Raw genomic sequence first — 22,271 nt, forward strand, 5'->3', positions numbered from 1 at the left:
ATTGTATGGTTGTGCCCTACATTTTCTTAAGATTTGGTCTGCCTAACACTTCCTAGGCCATTGGTGGCAGCTCTTTACAAGTTCGGAGTTTAGAATGGTCATTGCTTGACATTCTTGTCTTTCTCCTGTGCACAAGGACATCAGAGGAGGGGGAGGGATTGGCAGGAGGTGGTAGTCAGGGGCTACACATTTTTCTTTTTTTGAATCATATATATACCCCCAATGTGAATGGCTCTGATTGGCTAGTGATTGTCCTTTTGCTGGGCTCCATTTAAATGGCTACAACCGTCACCTGAAACTATAAAAATGGGAAAAAATTGTCTATCTTAGCCAACAAAGGAGTTATATTGGGCAGCTTATATGTACCTCTTCCACAGACATGAAATGGATGGCTGGCCTCAATTTGCCTGTAAGTATCTTCTTCATGTCTCCTTCTCTAAAGATTCAAAAGAAAATATATGGCCCTTTTGACAAGCACGTATCCTCCATCCAGGGCTCTCAGTGGCATGTGGTGTTTTAAAAACACATCTGCACACACAGAACAAAAATAAATCGCTCTACCGGCCATTAACTGCTCTTCCTTGGCATATCTCTCAGTCATTAATGTGCCTCAGACATGCATATAATGAATAAATGACTTGACGGCAAATAAATGCCCTTTAACTGGTGTCTCTGAGAGTGCTGCTTCTTCACCGAAGAACACAAGAGAAATGGCCTTGTTGACTAGAAAGTGCACCCAGTTGCCCTAGGGGAGATGAGAGGGTTAGTTGCCTCTGTGGCTTTTTGTGTCTCTAAGCATTAAACAGAAAAAAAGAACCACATGCTCTTTTATATATGGTAGCTCCTTTTGGATTAAAGCCACGTTGACACATTTTACAAAGCAGTTATATGCTGGCAGTAAGTGGCTACAATAAAAAAGAGAGGCCACTATGTGCTCAGTAATGACTCAGGCTAGATTTGGGCATAGAAAGGTTGGGCTAGAAAACAAGGATGCATTACGCTATATGTTAAAAGTAAGTTCACTTCCAAATGGATGGTTATCAGAGAGGGAGCAAAAAGTATTGCAGTTTAACATTTGGTAACATCTCTAGTACTAAGAGCAAAGAGGCTGGGAATCAAGAGACTTGCATTCTATTCTCAATTCTGCCAATGGCTTGCTGTGTGTGCTTGGGCCATTCCATTTACTTTTCTGTGTCCCCATTGTAACGGGGAAAATATTATGTACCTTGCTTTGAGGTGAGATCCTCCGACAAAGCTATGTAAGTTCAAGGTATTACTATCTCAGCCTTTAAGAATACAGCACCCACCCTTAGTATTAGCCCTAATACTGTGACACCACTGGGTATGACCCAATAAGTATGCGCTTCTGGTCAACGTCATGTGTTCACCAGATGACTAATACTAAGAGACTAACCCTTCCCCCTTTTCACTCTCTCTCACAGGCCGTTATTAGTGTTCTTTGTTAAGACCTTTTCATAAACTGAGCTTCTGAAAACATTGTTTGCAAAAATAAACCTTTATAATGAATGTTGCTCAGGGCTCTTCCTTTTTTCTCCATGAGAAATAAGGAAGTTCTCCAGGGCAGAGGCCAAACCCAAGAGGATTTTATGAAAGCTTCAAAATTAGAGGTGGTCAAAACAGAATTTCCATTCTATAGGAAATGCCTACATTTTGAAATTTCCTTTTTGGTCCCAAATCAGAACAAGAAGTAGAAATTTCCCACAAAAAAGAAATTTCCCCAGATTTTTGTTTTCTCTATATTAAAACGTCCTTAACCAAAGGTTTCATTTTGGTGAAACACTTTATTTTGACTTTAGCATTGTGGCCAATATAAAATATAATATATTAAAAGTCATAACACTAGAGTCTAAATGAAGCACTTGGACCTTATCAGAACAAAACACTTTGGTGACATTTTTATCACAATTTTGACTTATCACTACATACCCACCAAATGTTTCAATTTCTGAAATCTCTATTTTCCTGCTGAAAACTCCCATCTGAAAATTTTCAGCGAGCTCTATTCTAAATTCCAGCTATCTAGATTTTGGATCCAGTTTTCTTTGGCTGGGTCTTATGGTTGGGTAAAAGTCACAGTGAATGCCAGATGGCATCACGTGGGCTCAAGGAAACACAGGACCCTAACAAAGTTGAGTGGATTTTGTTGTGACGATGCATTAAACTTATTTCTTAGATTTGGGCTGAACATGTCACTTCCCTAGGAACAGAGCTAAAAGGAGGAAACGACAGGCATGTTGACTAACCTTCCCCACTTTTGCTTCCTGAGGTTTTGAGTTGCACCTGACCCAGACACCTATAAGATGTACTCATACCCTTTGTGGATGATCAAAATGAGCTGGAGGATGCTGGGCCCATTTAATAACATGGATTGTTGTGCAGACAAACTGCAAATAATGCTCAAACATGCTTAGGGTCACGCTCAGCCTTGCCAGTGATGACTGTCCTATCTTGAACATCCTGTTTTCAGGAACAGTTACTGAGGTGGTGATGAGTTGGTGCCTTGCTACATTTGGATTCCATAGATTTCTCTAGGTTTGGGCTAGTATGGGACTGAGGGTGCTGATGCAAATACTGATTTTCTCCTTCTAGTGATGGACAAGGGTAATGTGAATATCATGATTCTACTAGTTTTTTATACCAATGTGCTTGATACTTGAGGCCTAAGGGGGAAAAAATAGATTCTGATGGAGTCAGAGGATTTATTGAGGAGGAGGCCAGTTTCAGCTCTTCGGTGTGAAGGAATATAATATCAGCAGCACAAAACCCATCTCACAGTTCAGCATGATGGTCAGTCTTTACTCCAGAGTATTTAGAGGGTATTAGCCCACTGAAGATATTAATCCTTTTCTTCAACAGTGAAAGATGTAACATGACAGAATACAATTCAGCATGATGTGCATATTCTTTCCTGATAAGTATATTTGAAGGCACCCAAAATTTTAAGGAAAATAATTTGCTTTAATTCTGCCCCCTTCTAATGTTTCTATGTGAGAAGGTAACAAAGCAAAGAGGACAGGGGAATGGGAGAGAGAACAGCTCAGTAATCGCACTGATGTCTGAACCAAGGGACAATAGAACAGAAATGCAAGCAATGGGCACCACAGAATCGATGTTCTCATTAAACACTTGGTGACCTTATTTTTTTTTCCGTTCAAGGTTTAAGCTTTTCTTCTGTTTCTGCACTGGAAAAAAAGGATGTTAGCAGGAAAATCAAAGTGAAAGTATTTCCTAATGGAAATTAGATCAATGTTGCACTGCTAACAGAATTTCTGCACCCTGTTGTATTTTCCTGTGTAACACAATGGTAAATCTACCCAGATTTGGAATGAGCCAGTCCTAGTATTTCAGAAACAGAAAATTATTTCTAGATACACAAAGTACTGTACACATGAAACTGTAACTCCATTTTCTGATTAATCCTACAAAAGGTACAAACTTCCAGGAGGAATATTGCTTAGGGTAAGTCAGCACCTTAACCACTCTGGTAATAAGTGCATTAGAAATTTGTAAGGCAGACAGGCAATTAGATAAGCATTTTCCATGCTCTTTGATCTATAGTCTATTACAGTGGAACTTTCTTGTTTTACTTTCACCGAACAAGGTCACTATAACTGGATTGCAATTAAAAGCTGGGGAGTGGCGTTTTATTTTTCTTCCATATAAATGGGGCTTCATTCCATCTGAGCTCACTAGAAGCAGGCACCAGTTCAGTAATATTTTGATTTCCTGCTTCTGAAAGGAAGCACTGACATGAGCCAGGTATAGTGGAGGCAGGCTCTGTGCACAATTCCTCAGACACAGTTCTGCCAAATCACTTCAGTCCCAGTCTGTACCTCCTGTTATTTCAATCCCGGGCCTCTTTGGAGCACAGATTGACATTCCTACTAGTGTGAAGTGGTTTTTTGTAATGGGAACAAATGGGGACTGTAATGAGACCAAATTCATTTTCCTTTGGGACTTGAGCCAGCATTTAAACTCCTGTCAGCCTATTGACTATCCCAGAACTCCACCTACTAACCTTTCTATTGTACTGTTCTTTCATGGCTCAGCTTGGGCAACCCTCCCATTAAAGATATGCCTGAAACAAAACACTGGGTCCAAACAGTGCCTGACGCTATAATGATCCATCTCAGATTCACGCTGCTCCACCATCCTAATCTTTGGGAAAGTTTGATTCCACGTCTAGGATCCAAATTTGGCAGTTCAGACTCATCTCCGTCACACCAAGCAAACTAAGCGCTTGCTTCTGCAGACTTTATTTGGGCAAAACTCTGAGGATGTTCAGCATGAACTGTCCCTCATGGCTGCAGGATTTGGCCTGAAATTAAACATTCCATGCTGCAAATGCTGTTAATCCTTGATAAACCCACTTGCCACTTCTGCAAATGTTAACATCTAAGCAGCTGCAGTTACAGACATTAGTATAAGGTGCATCATTTTATAAGTTGAAAAATATTAAAATTTAAACATTTTATGGGCCAAATTATCCACTGGCATACAATTGTGCAGCTGTACTGAAGTCAAGGGTGCTACCCAAATCTACACCATCAAAGAATTTGGCCCTACACATTATATAAATTCCCACCTCAGATTTATGGTTATATATTCATTTGGGCTCTAAGTACTATTTATGTAAAATAAACATCTCCCCAATGTGTAATATTCCACTAGTAACAGAAAGGTTCTTCTTGGAACCAATGCCTCAAATACAAATATATCATGAAGACAATGGGGTTCTATCTGGATCTCTGGAAAACTGGTGGGCAGAAGTGTTAAATTCATGGGGGTTGGTGAGCTTATTTTCGTCGGTCCATATGTCTGGAGTTGAATGAACCGACAATCCAAAGCAAAACTCAATCTAAACTGCCAAATCTCACCTGGATTTGCTTTCAACCTCTAGGTGCTACACCCCACTGCACATGTGCTCTGCCTTATAATGATTACCTTTAATGGTGCCTTTAGCCTGTTAGAACATTGGGACAAAGAACTATTAACTGGTTAGGCACTGATCTTTCACCATAAAGTACGATAAAGTGATTAATGGATATAATGAATAAAACCACAATCTTTCATAATTTTAGCGTGAAGCCATAAATCAGTCCCCCGAGGTCACCCCAGAATCAGCCCATTGTCACTCTAAAGATCTGCAAACATTTTGGCAAATCTGTTCTGCCTTTTAATTTTGACAGGGAATTACAAGGAGATTATACCCAGAACCCGGCAAGTTACATGATTTTACAGGTTACATACATTTTACTCACCTAATGCAGAAATACAGATCTTCAGTACATATATCTTCACAACCTCTCACTCCAACATGCAAAATCTTAATTAGCCTCAGGTTCGGGTTATTAATTATTATTATTGCAACAGTTCTGTGCTTGAGATACTTTAATGTTCTTTCAAATTCACAACTTCCTGTAGTCTAATTTCTTACTAAGTTCATGGCTCAGTTTAAAGAAGACAGTTTCAAATACAAATTCCCTGCCACAGACCTACTACACATGCCAAGATTACCATTGGCTCCTGCACTAAAATTTGAACACAAAATTTCCAAGTTGCTTCTAGCTCCATGGAAACTGTCAAAAGAGGGCAGAAGCATTATTGTTACTAGCAGCGATTCACTAAGGATCTGTTAAACCAACACTCTAGTATTCTCTGGGGATAAAACAGCAGCCAAAATATTATCTGCATCTTTTCAGAGGGCATATTGGACACAGGTCCCTTCTTCCACCCGGCAGTTACAGTAGCATTAGATACATTGAGAAGAGGACTACAGTCATTCAACATATAGAAATGTGAATTGGTTACAAAAAGTTTCCAGACTCCATGTGTGAAATCACATTGGGCCAGATTTTCAATGGGAGTTAGGTACAGTTGCTTAGGTACTACTGAAAAGCCCAGGAGATGCCTATCTGAATCTTTAGGCACCTAGATAACTTTGAAAAGCTATCCCTTCACTTCTCTGGCCCAGATTCCTCATGTGTATAATAGAAGCACATGTTCCTCTGTACAGAGTATTTAGATGCTTGCTTAGTTGAAGTGCTGTTCTAATCTGAAATATGACTATAACAATGGCATAGTAAGGCTCCATGATTTTTTGTCTTTCATTGACTACATGTTAAGTGTGCTCACCTTACAAATGAGGGCGGGTTTTTTAACTGCCACCCCTGCAAACCTAACCTAGGCTTTGAGAGTCAAGCTAGTGTCTTTCCTTATCAAAGATCATCACAAATAATCCAGGTAAATGCTGCCTTCATGCACACTTGTGTAACCCTGTTGAGGACAGTGGGTTTGGGCAGAGGATTTGCTCTTAGGAAGCAATCTCTTTCCTGCATTCCTTTCTCACATACATAATCCTTGTTTGGATCAGCAGTCCCATTGACCTCATTGGAACAATTTACCAAGGCTTGTGGTGGATTCTCCATCACTGGCCATTTTGAAATCACAATTGGATTTTTTCCCCTAAGAGAGGCTCTGTTTCAAACAGGAATGATTTCAGGGAAGTTCTGTGGCCTGTGTTATGCAGGAGATCAGCCTAGATGATCACAGTGGTCATTTCTGGCCTTAGAATCTATTCGTCTAACCACTATGACTCCTCTCATGGGTAAGACTTGCAAGACTGGCCCCCGAATCCCTTTCTATAGTTGAACCACATCTTGTTTTTCAACCTCTTTGACTGAAAGGTGTTATAGAAGCATGCGAATAATTGTTAGGATAACCCCAGATGAGACAGGATGTTGGCTGGAACTTATCCATTGCTGTGGAACAAAAACGCAAAGGAAAAAATATATTCCAGCTTTTTGTAATAAAAAAATGACAGTCCTGCTTAGCTCTACCCAGTGTTATAAGTCAGTTTCATTAGAACTAAAATACACAGTAAAAATGTAGTCATCACACTGAGGTTCTTTAGAGTTAATGGGACTAATCTAACCAACCAGCAAGAGAGCTCAGTGCTGCTACAGCAGAGCACATCCATCATGTGGCAAATTTATTGATCTGCCTTCCTCGCTGATTCACAGGCATCAAGTAAACATTGATTAGTTTATTTTATAAAGAATTTTGGAGAATATTTGCAAATTTTTTAGTTTAATCTTTCTAAAATTCTCCAATCAAGTCCCGGTTTGCCCAGCTGGGATTAGGACAGGAAGGGGACTCTCTCATGTGGTCCTCCCTGTTTCTGGTGGGTGGGCTGATGGAGGAGGAGTGGTCAGGGCGTGGTTGGGACCAGGTGGATGCATATCACCCTTATTCTGGGCCTGTGGAAATGTGTTAGAAAAGAACTAAAGCTGCTGATTGTATTATCCACCCTGTGTAGCTTCCGGTGGAGATCCTGGGGGGGCAGCAGAAACCAGAGGAGTCTCTGGGGCTGTGTCGTCAGGAAGGTGGTAGTGGTGGTGGGTTATGGGGGAACATAGTCATGGTGGACGCACAGAACACTCATGAATGTGGCCCTGGCATCCTATGGATCTCCTGGGACCACCAAGTTTATGGACAACCTTGATGACAGGGCAACCTTCTTCAAGAGAATCTTTGGGGTGATTTTCTCCTCTACCGTCTCCTCCCATGGGTTTTACCATGGGACTGGATGATCTGTTAGAAGTTATTCCAGTCACCCATCTGACATCACCCTGGCCTGGAAAATGTAGGGGCCATCATCTGGAATGTCACAAACAGGGCAGAAATACAGCAATTAGTTTCAAGAAGACTATGCAAATGAGAAGAAGTGCTGGCTTAGAAATCACTCTGTCGTGCATAACTCCTATTGAAGGTGCATTCTTAGCTTATCAAGACACTGTACTTGGGAAGACACTTGAACTTAATTGGGCTGTTCTTGACATTAGGGTTCCACATATTTCTCTCTTGTGTGGCAAGCTCTAGCAACAGCACTGTTCCATGAAAAAGGGACTTTCTACTCCTGGATCTCCACCTTCCCTGCTGTCTATCAGGGCCGCCCAGAGGATTCAGGGGGCCTGGGGCAAAGCAATTTTGGGGGCCCCTTCCATTAAAAAAATTGCAAACAAATCATTTATCCTTAACAGTGTTATTTACAAAATAGGTAAAGACATGTAGATGATAACAACATATGATTTGTGTTAGTCTTCAAGAGCAGCTTATAAACAGATTACAGGTCAAATGCTCAGTTGGCATAAATCAGCATAAGTATGGAACAACACTTATTTATCCCCACTGAGAATCTGGTCCATACATGTCATGACAAAGCATCTAAAATCAGATTTTAAAAAGCATTCAAGACAAAGGTTGCATGTGGCCAAAATGTACTTTTTCTTGCTAGCTGCATTAGCAGCAAGAAGTGGGGTGGGATATCTCAGTGGTTTGAGCATTGGCTTGTTAAACCCAGCATTGTGAGTTCACGCCTTGAGGGGGCCATTTAGGGATCTGGGGCAAAAATCTGTCTGGGGATTAGTCCTGCTTTGAGCAGGGGGCTGGACTAGATGACCTCCTGAGGTCCCTTCCAACCCTGATATTCTATGATTCCCTTCTCCCACATATCTACAGAAGAATTTAAATAGGGACAAAGCTTATGTACCTCAATCTATACCAATATCCAAAGAAGATCTTTACACCTTCATTTTGTTCCCTGTAGTAATACAGGCCACCTCACAGATGCTGACCATATATTCCAAGACAGAGGCAACATGTAGGTCATGCTGTGACCTACAAAAAAATATATGAAACTATTCGAAAGGGAACTGCTCACAGAGAAGCCTGTGAATGTGGCACGAATGTCACTGGGTCAGTAAAGCTAACCAGTAAAACTGGATGGGTGTCTACTTACTATTCAATTGCACCAGTGAAGTGCTTATTAGCTATTCTTTTAAATGAAATTGTACGGTTAAAGAGTTTTCCAGCTTAACTAATTAATGCAATCACTCTTTTAGCTATAAGTTGCTGAACACTGTCTGCAAATTTAGCTGTTCCTACGTTTAAAATTAGTATAAAAATAATTTTACACTGAGGCTTTTATTATTTAGTGGAATTATATATTTTCTCCTATTAAAAAAGGAATCATGAAAAATATGGCAGATTTTACTGTCTGATCATGCAAAAATAACAATTCAGTTTGTCTCTGATCAATGCCAGAGGCAGAGAACATCAATACAACAAATATAAGATGAGTGGCTTGTCTATGCATGACATAAAAGTATGGTAACCTAGGAACAAAAAATATGTTCCTAGATCAGAGAAATAATAGACTGATAGCAGACAATTAGCTTCCTAGGTTCTTATATGGCCCTCATCACTCTAAAACAAATACATGCATAACAATAATAAAATAAAGTAATGATTATAATAATAATTTCTACCTAACACCTGTGATCCTAGGATCTCCAAGGATTTTACAAATAATAGTTAAGACTTACAGAGATGAATCTGGGAATTAATATTATATCCATTTTAAAGAAAAGTGATTAAGTGAATTTTAGCAAATCAGTGGCAGAGTAGGGATGAAAACAAGGAGTCCTGTCTCCCAGTATTATTGCTTAGTGCTAATTAATACCAACAGTACTAGTTCAGAACATGGATCCAATATGTTCCATGCACAAAGCATTCAGTTGTAGCCTGGTGTTAAATTATTTATTTTACTGTCTTGCAATTTTATTTATGCATTCTTATTATTCCGTATCATAGTGGCTTTAGCCCTCCTTTCTTACATGTGAGGCCCGATTCTGCAACCTTTGCTCATATGAGTAGCTTTTACCTCACCTTAATACTACCAGAAAAGCTTTTCCAACATTTGTGGAATTTGATTCAGCATATTTTTATCCAAATCTTTAGGCCTGACTTTGCTCTCAACCCAGTGTAAACCAGGCATAAGTCCATTGCAATGAATGGAGTTACACTACAGTAAAACTGAGGCAAATCAGAAAAGAAGCCTGCCTCTATTATGTCAGAAAAATGCGACTATAAGTGAAACGATGTTAAATGAATCCAATTTTCCCATAAGAATTAATGTAAATGAGGGGGTTAGGTTCCAGGGAATTTTTTTTCACCAGAGAAAAGACTATATTATATATATACACTATATTATATATATATATATATATATACACACACACACAGTATAAGTTTTAAACAAAATTTAATACTGGTACACAGTGTTGATGATTGTGAAGCTTGGTTGAGGTGGAGGAGTCAGAGGGTGGGATATTTCCCAGGGAATTCCTTACTGCTAAATGAACTAGTAATTGCCAGAGCCCTCAAGGGTTAACTCTCAGAACAGTCTACAAAGCAGCAGGAAAGGAGGGAGGGCAAACAGAGACACACACCCTGTGTGTGAGAGAAAAAATGCGCATTTCCCCTTTAAGTAGCTGACCCCAGGCTTAAGTACACTGCCTTGTTAATTAAATCAGCTTGCTGAGACCTGAGACCTGCAGCTACTGCCTAGAAGCTCCCTCCATCGTAGTGCATCCCCCCTGCTCTATGGAAGATGGGGTAAGTGGGTTGCAGGAGCAGGGGGGTGAGGGGTGAACACCCTGACATTAGCCCCTTCTTCCCCCCACCCCCAGTACAGCAAGCAAGAGTCTCTTGGAGCTGCTCCAAGGCAGAGGGCAGGAGCAGCACATGGCAGTGGGGGAGGGATAGCTGCTGCACAGGGAACTTAGGGGAGTGGGGAGCTGATAGAGGGAGCTGATAGGGGGGCTGCTGGTCCACCCTGGTTCCAACCACCCACCAGCTAGCTGCAACGGGCTGCTCTTTCTGCAAGTAGTGGACAAAACAGGCGGCTTCCAAACAAAGTTAGAAGGGAGCATTTCACAATTTTAAAAGAGCATGTTCCCTAATTGATCAGCAACTTAACATCGAAACAACTTTAACTGGGACGACTTTAAGTGAGGAGTTCCTGTATTTGGTAAAAAAGAAGAAATTATCATTTGCATTCTCAAGCTACTTAGCTTTCATCTCTTCAGTTTTGCTCTTTATTGTACAAAAGAACTCTTACTGTACTGAACACTTATGAAGGAGATGTGTACCACATGTTTCATTGAAATAACAAGTATCACATCTTTTATGTTAATCTCTTTTGGCCCTATGATACCTGCCAATTGCGTATTGTGACTGGTAGCAAATAAAAATGAAGTCAATCAATAAAATGAATGCTAATATAGAAAATTATAACTAAAAGTAGGATGGGGGCACTGCAAGGAAGGTGTAATATGGGCATTTGCTTTTCATTTGGATGTAAATATTTTATGATGCCAATTTAGATTAGATTCTACAAGATGGAGACTTACTTAAAATGTTTAGTTTTTCTGTGACTCCTCCTGCTCTCTCATCTTGCTGGCTGTTCATGGCTGAACACCAGCGAGTCAAGACCATGTGAGAGGAGAGGGCATAATAGATAAAATTCCGCCATAGATAAAAGCATAACATAAGAACGGCCGTACTGGGTCAGACCAAAGGTCCATCTAGCCCAGTATCCTGTCTACCGACAGTGGCTAATGCTAGGTGCCCCAGAGGGAGTGAACCTAACAGGTAATGATCCAGTGATCTCTCTCCTGCCATCCATCTCCATCCTCTGACAAACAGAGGCTAGGGACACCATTCCTTACCCATCCTTGCTAATAGCCATTAATGGACTTAACCTCCATGAATTTATCCTGTTCTCTTTTAAACCCTGTTATAGTCCTAGCTTTCACAACCTCCTGAGGCAAGGAGTACCACAAGTTGACTGTGCGCTGTGTGAAGAACTTCCTTTTATTTGTTTTAAACCTGCTGCCCATTAAAAGCATGTGCTAAAACTGTTTGTAAATAACATATGGAGTTATTGTGGCAGGTGAGTGGGATAGCCACCAACATACCAAGGCAAGGTACTACCAGTAGGTACTGGTGAGACCTCATCTGGAATATCGTGTGCAATTCTGGTCTCCCATGGTTAAGAAAGATGAATTCAAACAGGAAGAGGTGCAGAAAAGGGCTCCTAAGAGGATCGGAGGAATGGAAAATGTACCTTAAGGGGAGGGATCTCAAGGAGCTTGGCTTGTTTAGCCTAACCAAACAAAGGCTGAGGGGAGATATGATTGCTCTCTATCAATATATCAGAGGGACACGTCCCAGGGAGGGAGAGGAGTTTAGACAAGTTAAATGCCAATGCTGACACAAGAACATTGAAATTAGATGAAGGTTTCTAACCATCGGAGGAGTGAAGTTCAGGAACAGCCTTCCAAGGAGAGCAGTGGGGGCAAAAAACCCAACTTGTTTCAAGACTGAGCTTGGTAAGGTTTATGGAGGGGATGGTATGAGGAGATTGCCTACAATGGCATGTGATCCATTTGGAACTACTAGTAGCAAGTATCCCCAACAGCCAGAGATGATGCACTAGATGGGGAGGGTGCTGAGTTACAGAGAATTCTTTCCCAGGTATCTGCCTGGTGGGTCTTGCCCACATGCTCAGGGTTCAACTGATCACCATATTAGGGTTGGGAAGGAATTTTCCCCTGGTCAGATTGGTAGGTTTTTCACCTTCCTCTGCAACATGGGTCACTTACTGGTTTAAAATAGAATAAATGGTGGATTCTCTGTAACTTGAAGTATTTAAATCATTATTTGAGGACTTCAGAAAGTCAGCCAGAGGTTATGGGTCTATTACAGGAGGGCATGGGTGAGGGTCTGTGGCCTGCGATGTGCAAGAGGTCAGACTAAATGAGCAAGATGGTCCCTTCTGGCCTTAAAGTCTCTGAGTCTATGAGATAGAACTGGGGACATCCAAAGCTAACAAGCAGGAGCTCCTACAGCTTGAAGCAAAGAGCAAAGTCTCATTAACTGTGACTGTAACAGACTCATGTCCTCTATGGATCAAGCACAGTGGCGGACTTTTAGCACAAGCTCACCAATGGGTTACATAGACTCGAGCCAAGTAGCTGAGGAAATTCAAAAGATGCACTAACCCAATGGAACTCCAGGAATCTGTTCACAGCATGAAAAAGACTCTCTGTCTCTGGGAGCACCAGGGCATCCATTGCTACATTTGCTAGTGAGTTCCTAGAAGGCGCACATCCCTATCCTCTTCCTGTGTCTCTGAGGTGGCCAGCATTTATATGCCAGATTCTTCAGTGGTGTCTTGTACAATAATATCCCCAACATGCTAGGATCCAATCTCAACACACTTTAAGATAAAACATATTGAAATGATTGTGATGTCACAAAGGGGCCATATTCTGTTTCCAGGAACAAAGCCTGAGTAAAGGGACTTTTTCCAAGGCATCTACCTGCGTGATGAGTGTTTCCCCTTAACACACAACAAGGGACCAGTAGAACCTGGGACATGGCTGCTACTAACATGTATGGAAGAAGAGGAAGATGCAACCCACTGAGATGTGAATTTGTGTCTTCCCTGTTCCCAGGTCGTACTTTCTCCATATGCTTGGCCTGCCCACATTCCACTTTCACAGCAGGGACTGGCAGAATTCCCATACATAGTATTTCTGCCTGGGCCTCATTGCAGCAGAAACATGAGATTTGAATTACAATTGGAGCCTTGAAAGCTAATGAAGAAAGGCCAAGATTCGTTTCAATGTTTATACAAGACAATGGTTGTGGGTTCAGATTTTTCTGTTCCTTTGACAACCGTATTAATCATTTCGGAATCAAGAGCAAATCTGGTCTTGCCTGCAAAGCTATATGACTGAGGTCCCATGTGCAAGGCCATGATTCACTGTGTCCTTCCCTCCTCCTCCTGCCAGTTGGGAGATGGGGTTGTGAGGGTCATGTCCAAGAACCCCGTGGGGAGAACAAGAAATGTGTCAAGAACTACTGTGTTTGGGGAGGGATTATGGGGAGCAGTGGCTCGAGATGGGCAGCTGATGTTATTCCTCACCCAGGGTGAATGTAAAGATGACGATATCCTGATTCTCAAGTTATCCCCACAGAGCTCTCAGTCAACCTGAAGCCACTAGTACTCCACACCAGGTGACACTGGAATGTATGCAGTAAACATAGCATTAGCATTTTATCCTGTTCCTGGGGTTCCCATTGTCTGCAGGCCCTCTGCAGATGCAGCTTTGGCAGCATTGCTCTAACTGCACAGGCAGTTTCACCTGGTTCACCTGCTAGACTGCAGCATTCCCCCAGGTGAACTAAGCAGAGTCAGTTTATGAATCATCCTCTGAAATTACATGTTTATGGGTTACCCTTAATAGCATGCTCTGGACACATCACTCCATACTCAGTGTGTCACAGGAAGAATAATTTTCCACATACTAGCCCCCGCTAGGGAGATTATCTTCAAACAAATCAAACTAGATTCAAATCAAAATAAATTAAGATTGTTTTACCAACCCCCATGTCAGTATGTAAAACAACCAGTGAATACACAAGCTCTGTAACACTTAGCACTTTTCTGTGTTCAATCGCTCTGTACACATTAGCTGATTAGTCCTCACAGCAGTTCTCCCAGTAAATTTGTCATTGTTATCTGCCCATTTCACAGGCAGCAGAGTTTATGAGATGTCCAAAGCCACAGATGGAGTTGGTGTCAGTTCAGGGATTAGAACTTCCTTTCTTACTAATTTCTATGCTTAAACCACTGGATCACATTGGTCCACTAATAGGCTTGATTCTGCTCTCATTTACACTGATGTAAATCAGGAGTGACTCTGTTATACTGGGAGTGAAACCAGTGTGAGATCACAGTTAGATCCACTGACTTCATTAGAGTTACACCTGATTTAAACCAGTGTTAGTAGGATCAGAATCTAGCCTATTCTCTTTTTATGGTAAGAGGAGTGCTTTTATGCATTTGTAATCTGTGATATTAATAGGCATATAACAGGATAAAAGGGAAATAATGGGTAATAGAACCCAAAACCTGAAAATGACTCTGGCATCATTCTGTCAGTAGAGTTACACAATGTTTCTCTGACTTGAATACCATGAGGTCAGTTATCCTTTGTAATAACAATGGAGAAATTATGCATCCACTTTCCAGCTGCATTAAAGTTTTGATAATAATAAAAGGTCAAGATGGTCCCACCATGCATTTATAAATGATAACAGCCTGTTGTTTGTTACGCACAACCACGTTCTAGTGCTGCACCTGTGTTATCTTCCCATTAAGTAGAGGCTGAAACAAAAGAGAGTAGGGTAACAGAAGACCTGTGTTTAAAAGCTTACTGAGCTAGAAATAACCACTGGAAACACAAGGAAAATATGATCAGAGGACACTGAAAGATGCTGGGGCAAATTCAGCCCAAGGCAGTTACCTATTGTTTGTATTGTAATAGCACCTAGAGATCCCAGTTAGGGCTGTGCTGGGCACTGCACAAACAAGTGGACAAATTCAACTCCAAGGCCAGGGCCAGCCTCAACCAGTGTAGACCCTGGCAGAATGGCCAAGCCAGCAAGTCCAACAGGAGGGAGGTTACAGGGATGGAGAGCTCCAAAGGATCCACTTATAGGTGGTGGAGTTCCAAAAGTCAATAAGGCTGTCCTGGAAAAAGGGCATGACCAGATGCACCGAGTCAGCAACTCCTCTTAGCCACCTCGGCTGGGGGGACTCCCACGAATTTCCCAACAGAGATGAAGTTGTCTGTTCCCATTGGAAACGCCTCCTGCTCTCTCCTGAGGGTGAACCTCCCAGAGGTGCAGACTCACCCCTTTTGAAAATGGGATTGATTCTGGGTGCAACGTCCATTCACTTAATTGCACTTGCTTGTGCCAGGGCTGAAGTTAGTCCCCAAATCCATTTATACGACACTCACTTTTTAGGCCCACTGCCAAATCACTGCAAGCTACGTTACTACACTTCTACCTCGATATAACGCTGTCCTTGGGGCCAAAAAATCATACCGTGTTATAGGTGAAACTGCATTATATCGAACTTGCTTTGATCTGCCAGAGTGTGCAGCCCCATCCCCCCAGAGCACTGCTTTACCACGTTATATCCAAATTTGTGTTATATTGGGTCGCGTTATATTGAGGTAGAGGTGTATATACATATGAGTTCACTCACACCATGTGTAAGGCTACTGAAGTCAATGGAATTACCATGGATTTATACCAGCATAACAGGAATCAGAATTTGGGCAGGCATGTAAATCATATCAACATTTAGAGCGCAGCTGATTTTGGCCTGGCATTTGTACACTGGTGGAATGAGCACAGAACAGCAGGCCTGAACAATGGGAATTTCGCCTGAGCCAGGATTGAAGGATCAAATCCAGTATTATTGGGCAAAATGGACCCCACATGACACTGACATACTTCCCAGAGTTCAAGCTGTGCATGGAGTGTACATCAAGGCAGAATCTGGTGCATAGGATGCAGGGCGTTTAGAAAGGAGAATCTGACCTTTCCTGGTATAATGGTGCATGGGACACTTCTGAGTGCAAACCCACAGGTTTAAAAATATGGTTTGACATTTTTTCTCCTAAGATTTTAATTTAAACTTTTAATATCTATACCTAGAGCTATCTATGCATCCATCCCCTGGCCATAAGGTATATGTTCAGTATCTTACATCCATTTATATTAATAGAAACAAATGAAGACAGGCACAAATTAGTATTTAGTGCCATAAAACAGACCAAATGCATGCATATCCTAAGTACCATAATGAAACCAAGGGACAATAATTCAGTAACTGAAGAATAAATCATACACCACCCCAACTGGAATGTTTCTTCAGTTGCTGGCAGTGAAAACAACACATATACTGTACATACAAAGACACGCAGCTCAATGTGTGAGTATATTTACACACACACACCCCTCTTCCACAAACACAAGATCTATATAGAAACATTTTTAAAAAGACAGTCTCAAAATGAAACCTCACACAAAGCCACGGAAAAACAAAATAGGTAAATCTGTGCTGCAAACAAATTAATCAGAGTGGCTCCTTCTATGCTGCTCTTGGCTTAGCTGCACTTACTACACCAAATGCTATTTCACTAAGGCCCAACCCCAGTATCTGGGAGTTACTGAGGATCAAACTAAGCCCTTTGAAAAAATACCTTCCTTTTTCTGATTAACAACCATCTTCAGTGCAGCCCATTTTGTAACAGCAAAGGAAAGAAGATGACAAATAAAAAAAGGGACAGGGGGGTTTAGAGCATGAGGTTAGCTAAGATGAATTCCTGGAACATTGTTTTACTAAGACTGCTCCTAATCAGCCCACCTCCTTCTCTCTCCATCTTTCTATATCTCCAGCTCTCTCACTCCATCCCTCCCATCTCTCCCTCTCTCCAGCCCCCATGCTCTCTCTAATAGCTCAGATGAAAGTCATTGTTTCACAAAGATAATAAAGATACTCAGAGCAACCAGATCAGAAAATACATCATCAGCCTGAGAATAATGACCCTCCGCCACAATAATGAATAACAGAAATGAAGGCAGTGCTGGCTCTGCTGCTCACCATGTCGAAACCAGAAGATGCTGAAAGGCGAGGGATGTGCAAGCTGAATCCATTTCCCCTGTTACTGAGGCTGCTTCAGAGCCCAACATCAGCAGCAGCTGGGATTCCCTCCCCCCCTTTTCTGCTTGGTGATGCTGAGGATGTAAACCACCCGCCCACCCAGAGCAGCAGCAGCAGCGGCAGCAGCAGCAGCACTAGCCAGCCACCTCCCTCCTAGGAGGAGGAGGGTGATGAGCTCACTGAGCAAGAACCTGGATTGCAGAAGGCACCGCTGCCTCCTCCTCCCTCCACTGCTGCAGCACTGAGCTCTTGCTAGGCTCCATGGCAACAGCCATAAAAGATGGAGGGAGAGGGAGGAGATGGGGGAGGGAAGAGCAGGGAGAGACTGAGGCTTATTCCCAGAAGCTGCTTCAGCCAAGGGAGAACCACTTCAGTGGCCATTACAGCTAATCACAAGGGGTGAAGCTTGCCCTGGGCTAAGCAGGGCCCCCTAGAGACACTAACGGTCCCATTTCGGAGAGCTTCCTTAGCTGAGTCTGTGGGGCTGGGTGTGTGCGTGTCAAGGGCATGAATCCCACACATCAGGAGGGAACAGTGGGTATTTGCCTGCCCACAACAAGCTGTTCTGCACTGGGAAATGCAGGCGATGAGGGTGCAGTGGAGGAGGCCAGCGGGAAAACGCAGCCTTGCAAAGGTCAAATGGAAGGACATGAAGAGTAGTGAGGAGCTGGCAATTTCATTAAGCAGATGAACAGAGCCACAGCTATGGAAACATACATAGCGAGAGACAACCTGTAAGACATCTAGTGTAACAAAGTCAGGCTGGACAGCTGCAAGAGGGTCCTCATAGTGTGTCCCAGGAAGTGGGTGGGCTTGTGCCACTAAAGGACCCTCCCCCAACCTGCGGGGAGGGTCCACAAGGTCCAGGAACTCAAATAATTATGGGGGACAACCAAAAATGTAATGGGGCAGGTGTGAAGGTCATAGGGTCAAACAAAGGGAACCTGAAGGGGACACCAAGCAGAGAACCCCGGACGGCACCCACTGCTCCTCGAAGGTGTCAAGAGAGCCTGCAGATGCTGCCCAGAGGAACTCTGCCTGGATAGGTGAGCGAAGGCAGGATCAGAAATAGGCCCCACAGTTGCAGGAAACCCCCTCAGCCAACCTCCTGTCCCTGGCAAAAGGCAGGCAGTCCCACATGCCACCTCCACGTCAGTAAAATCTGAAGTACTCCTGTATTCTACAGTGCGGGCCAAAAACTCTGTCATGTAAGGTGCTTCTGGATCTTATTTATAACTAAGGGTTTCTTAACAAAGATTCATAGGTTCTCAACCAGGGATCACAACCCTCAATGCCGTGGGGAGGGTTGCAAACAATTATAGGGGGTCATGAGCATCCTACCCTTCTTTATTGCTGAGTGGGAGGGGGATCACGAACCGGGAAACTCTGAAAGCCACTATAGCACAATATTCAATATGATTAGTCTCAGACACTGAGGTAAGAATATAGTAAGTGCAGCGTTTGGTGTCAGTACCAGATTACAGTATTTTTTGGAAAGGGATATTTGTGCATATGGGACTGGGATGAAGGGAGCAGGGCTCCCAGCTGCTGTATCAGGCCCTGAGATTCAGAGAGCTCACAGGTGGCTTAAAGGCAGTTTTTGCCCTCAGGCTTCCTGAAATGTCCTGTATGTTCCTCAGCAACAACTGAGGATCAGGGTCAGGACCTTGTTGTGTCGCATACACTTGGAAACGTGGATGGATCAGGCAAAATCCAAATCTGGATTCAAACTTCCCCAAAGTTTATTTTTAAGGTTCTTCTGTTTTCAACCCTATAGAGATAGGGGATGATTCTGATCTCCTGTGCACTGCTCTTACATTGGTCTAACTCCATTCACTTCTGTGGTGATATTCTTGATTTACACCCATCTAAGCAAGATTAGAGTCAGCTCCAGGAGCCAGCCAGCTATGAAGTTCAGATCTGGATCAGAACAACCCCAAACTTTGGGTGAGGAGAGCAGGTCAGATTCAGATCAGGATTTTTGTTCAGGAAAATCTCTCTTTATAAGTAGTACAGTTTAGAATAAAACCAACCTATTACATTTGTTAGCAGAAAGCCTTGGAATTATGCCGTATTTACTTGTACATCACCCTGCACAATACCTAGTGGATTGCACAATAAAAATATACAATGTCCCAAGAAAACTTTTAGGTGAATACGTCACATCAGTGTAGCTTGTTGGTCCCTCACTATCTTTAATGGGGCCACACACTAAATGATGAGGATAAAAAGAAATAGTTACCCATTCAGTGAGCACCGTCCCGCCCTGGGCACTGACTGAGGCAGAGGTCTTGTGTCAAAAGTAGTATGTGATCATGTAACTGTTTCATAACAGATGCACATAAAGGGATTAAATTAAGGTGGAACAGGCAGCGTGAATGTCGGCATTTCCTAATTTTAAGAGCTTGACTTTGCAACTTTAGCATTTTTTAATATAGTTTTTTGGGTGCAATATTTATCCAAGATCATATTCTGAATAGAGATTTTTTCTATGTTTTTTCTTTATTGACTACAGTGGTTGCTATTAAAAAGTGACTGTTTACTCAGGTACCATATTATGGTATCTAAGACACCACCATTAGCTGTTGCCTGTTTTAAGCACAGACATTTTACAGTAACTCAGCTATCATCAAGGGGTGTCTGTTGGTAAATATTGACTTTTTGATGGCGACCACTGCACTCTTACTATTCCAGGTCAGTCTCTACTTTTGAGCCACTGATTTTTTGACATCATGTTATACAATATTCATTCAGACACTGACTCTTGATACATTTACAAGATGTTTTACTAAGAATTCACAGACAAATAAGGGACACAATTAATTAAACATTAAATCAAGAGTAAAGGAGTGAGCATTAATGTCCAGCGTGTGGTTTTGTAATTCATCCATGAGCCAAGTGCATACCTATTGTTAACCCCTAGCTGTAAACTAAAGAATCCTATAGCTAAATGGACAGTGTCCAATTTCAGTGGAATTCAGAAATTAGTTCAGTGGACTTATTCTGGGTTTACACAGTAACAGAGTATATTTTGACCCAAGTACTATTGTTTTGAATAAAAGGTCTTTGGGTGTAAAAAGAAGTTGAGCTATAAAGACCCAGAGTAAATTTTCAAGGAGTCCCATAGCATGGAGTCCATATAGCTAAACTATTAAAACAGGGGTCGGCAACCTTTCAGAAGTGGTGTGCCGAGTCTTCATTTATTCACTCTAATTTAAGGTTTTGTGGGCCAGTAATACATTTTAACATTTTAGAAGGTCTCTTTCTACAAGTCTATAATACATAACTAAACTATTGTTGTATGTAAAGTAAATAAGGTTTTAAAAATGTTTAAGAAGCTTCATTTATAATTAAATTAAAATGCAGAGCCCCCCAGACCAGTGACCAGGACCTGGGCAATGTGAGTGCCACTGAAAATCAGCTTGCGTGCTGCCTTTGGCACACAATAGGTTGCCTACCCCTGTACTAAAACATACTCCATCAAATTTTGCTGTGGAAAAATAAGACACTGCCATACTTGAGGCCTGATTCTACTCCTATTGAAGTCAAAGACAAAACTCCCATTGACTAGCTTGGGAATCAGATCAGACACCATGACTGAAATCATGCTAGCTGAAAATGCATAATAAATTGCAAATACATCTGGTGCACACAGCCAAAGAGATTTCTTTCATCCTGTTGTGGATTTTCAGTCCCAAGGTAACGTTTTGAGGGTTGAACTGCAATTTGCTTTTTAAGAATTGATACTTCTCTAAAGCAAAGGCTCATACTTCAGATTTTTACCTGAGAAACCAGGCTTTTGGTTATTGCATACATAGCACCCACTATGTGTACTTCATAAAGTCATAATGGCAGGTATATACAGGATGGGGAATTTTATTTATGTCAAACTAGTTCAAGGGAATCCAGGGCTAAATTCTGACTTCTTGTATAAAGGGCCTATAATTAGTTGGAAAATTCTGCAGCCTTAAGGGTAGAGCAGCTTCCACCAGAAAAGCTTGTTGGGTAGAGTGGGTAGCGCCTTCTGTCTCTGTCTTTATGTATGTCTCACGGTCCACATGGATCATTGCCAACAAATTCGCCCCACCATGATCCTTCTTAGAACAACCAGGATTTAGTGACAACTAAATCTTGGTGCAAAAAACCTGTGACTCAGAGGTCATAAAAAGTTGCGTGTCTAGCTGTTGGCAGTAACAAGCTAGCCAAGAGAAGAAAAGCATCTGCCACATTTACCAACATATAATGGAGAGCCAGGAACCCAAATTCTACCCTGCCTCTTACCCATTAATAACACTTAGCATTTGTATGGAGCTTCACTTTAAAGCCTTTATACAGATTAATTCACATTAACTAACAACTTTCATAGCAACCATGGGGTAAAATCCCAGAGGCTGTAGTTTTGAGCAAAACCTTTTCTCCAGGAATACTTCTCTGTTGAGGGCTTCATTAGGATTATACTAATGTAACCTTCCTGATTTCAGTGCAGTTACTCCTGACTAGAGCTGGCACATCAAACCCTGAGTCTACCATCATTGTAACCAGATCTGAAATAAGGGCTACAGTCACAGGGAGTTGCAGTATCAAGTTGAAGTATTCCCAAAGAGGCAGAGGCTGCTGACATCTGAAGGTGCATAAGAAAAACAAGACAGGGGATTTTTATACTGGTGTAACTGCAGTTCGTCCTCCTTCCTGTGCCTTACATCCCCACACAATCATTTTTAAAGCCAATTATTTGGCATTTTAGGCCACAGTAAGTCATCCTCCTTGGAACAGGAGTAACTCCACAGAGAGTTTGGATGTATTCCTACCTATTCCA

The 22,271-nt window shown here is 42.0% G+C and overlaps 1 protein-coding gene across 1 annotated transcript in view; it reads right to left on the minus strand.

Annotated features, from left to right (window-relative positions):
* Positions 1–17,498, minus strand: part of JAKMIP2 (janus kinase and microtubule interacting protein 2) — a 106,470-nt gene extending 88,972 nt beyond the window's left edge. Inside the window, exon 1 of the mRNA XM_039484815.1 lies at positions 17,396–17,498. The gene's annotated coding sequence lies outside the window, so the exon portion shown is untranslated. The remainder of the gene's footprint in view (positions 1–17,395) is intronic.
* Positions 17,499–22,271: the final 4,773 nt, after the last annotated feature.

This window comes from Mauremys reevesii, linkage group 8, assembly GCF_016161935.1.
Source record: "Mauremys reevesii isolate NIE-2019 linkage group 8, ASM1616193v1, whole genome shotgun sequence".
Taxonomy (NCBI): domain Eukaryota; kingdom Metazoa; phylum Chordata; order Testudines; family Geoemydidae; genus Mauremys; species Mauremys reevesii.